General features: G+C 40.6%; 1 pseudogene; it reads left to right on the top strand.

The window, feature by feature from the left end:
* Positions 1-225: 225 nt before the first annotated feature.
* Positions 226-1,138, top strand: LOC134477473 (nuclear receptor-binding factor 2-like; annotated as a pseudogene).
* Positions 1,139-2,325: the final 1,187 nt, after the last annotated feature.

Raw genomic sequence — 2,325 nt, 5'->3', positions numbered from 1 at the left:
AGATATATGTTCTTATAAGAGACTCATATAAGACAAATACAAAAAGCTTGAAACTATAAAATTTGAGAAAAGCTGTAAAGGATCTCTGTGTCTGAAGGAATGGTAACATCATACTCTGATAGCAAAAGCAGACTTGCTCATGAGAGGATAGGAAAGTAAAGTATTCCCCTCAGATGTGGTGAATTTGAGGTCCTCACCACATATCTAGATGGAGAAAGCCAGCAAATGGTAGAGAATTCAAGTCAGAAGAGCAAAAACATTCCAGAAGTCAAGGGCATAAAAATAATAAATAAAACAAGCAGTAAATTTGATTCATTCATCATTTATTGGGCCCTTAACACACAATCAGGCCATGTCCCAGAAACTGGAAATACAACAGGATGTGGGCATGCAGTAGAGCACTTTCCTGAGTGTGAGGCCTTGGGTTCCTTGCCAGGAGGGAAAGCGTGTGAAGTCATGAAGCTGACACAGCATGAGCAGGCAGAAGACAGCCACATGGAGCAGCTCCTCCTCATCCAGGAGTGATAGGAGAGGGCAAAGCATGAGGAGCTACTGAAGGACCCACAGAACACAGACGAGGATGCAGCTGCCCATCTCCAGGCATCTCATAAGCCTCCTACAGAGGAGTTAAAGGGCCAGAACCGCCTTATTTCTCAGAGAAAAACCTGTCTGAAATTCAGGTTTCTGACAGAAGTCCATGAACACTACTACAGTATATTTACTTCAGCAAGAGTGGGCCAACAGAGTTATGTATGGGAAGCAAAGCCCCAAAAGATGACAAAACAATTATAGAGGAGCAGGCAACCAAAACCGCAGATTTGAAGCGACATGTGCAATTCCTCATGGCTGAAAATGAAAGTGTAAGGAAAGAAAATAAATAGCGAAGAGCTAAAAAGATCAGACTTCTAAAAGCTTCAATATAAAGGGAGCTGGATGTGGCAGGTGATTTTGTAGAAAAACCAGAGATGTGGGAACATTCAGAAAACGCTACAGGCTCTTCAACCTGGCAGAAGTTTGCAGCACACACAGGAAAAGCCCAGGACATTCCAATACTCAGTCTTCTTCTTTTGGATAGCCTGTCTCCAGAACTTCTCCTCATGGATCTCTCTGAGCTTTTATGGAAGGACCTATGAGTGATTAAAATGGTGGTCATAGAGAGATCAGAAGGGGAAATAATTCAGTAACACAGTTAATCCAGAAAAGAAAAAAAGGAGGGGAACTATATACAAGGAGTAAGTCCCCGCAGTGTCACCGTCTGGCTTCCTAAGGGAGGAAGATAGGCGCTGCCTGGACATGGGAACAGTCACTAAAAGCAAGCTAGACCTGATTTACCAGCAGTTAATGATTCCAACTTGTAGACACAGGAGGCTGGCTTTCTCCTGATACACACCAAATTGCTACCTAGAAGAATAATATGTTAGAGTAGCAACTAATTTTCATATATTCAGGATTTAAACATATAGAAGCTCGTTATGTGTAATTAATCTCTGATGCCATAAATGACAATGCAAAACCAAAATAATATGGTGGCCTGAGGGGCTGCCTTGTATTTGAAACATGATGGGTATCATACATTGACATGTATCTTGTTATGCACATTCTGTTTAAATCTAGAAATACCTTTCTAGATGAAACTGTATGTGCCACACTTTGCACTACCCATAACATAATGATATCCCACAGGACTATCAGGAGAAAGATTTTAGGAGAAACATTTAAATATCCATTTTATGAAGAAAGGACCAAATTATTGGATATGCTTTTTTTTTCTTTTTTGTGATACTGTGTATTGAACTCATAGCCTTGCACTTGTCAGGCAGGCACTTATGCCACTGAGCTAAATCCCTGGTCTCAATTACGCTTTTTAAAAAAAAATTACCAGTTTATATAATTAATCAGGGTGCATTTTAAGTTCTGTAACTTCTTATATAATGCATCATTTGAAAATACCATTGTTAGGGGCTGGGGATTTAGCTCAGCGGCATAAGCGCCTGCCTTATAAGCAGGCAGTCGTGAGTTCGATCCCTGGTACCGATAAAAAGGAAAAAGACAAAAAAAAAATACCATTGTTGAGCCGGGAATGGTGGCTCACGCCTATAATCCCAGCACTTGGGAGGCTGAAGTGGGAGGATCGTTGGGAGTTTGAGACCAGCCTGGGCTACAAAGTGTGCTCAAGGCCAGCCTGAACTGCATAGCGAGACCCTATCTCCAAAAAGACCAAAAACAAAAAACAAAAGAAAATACCATTGTTTTTAATGATGCATAAATGGAATCAATTCTAGCTGACAAACTAGATTGTAGGAAATCAATAAAGTAATTGTATTT

The sequence above is a fragment of the Cavia porcellus genome, unplaced genomic scaffold, assembly GCF_034190915.1.
Source record: "Cavia porcellus strain 051 isolate PalLab524CR breed Dunkin Hartley unplaced genomic scaffold, mCavPor4.1 scaffold_8, whole genome shotgun sequence".
NCBI lineage: Eukaryota > Metazoa > Chordata > Mammalia > Rodentia > Caviidae > Cavia > Cavia porcellus.
This window is presented reverse-complemented; position numbering and strand designations above follow the sequence as displayed.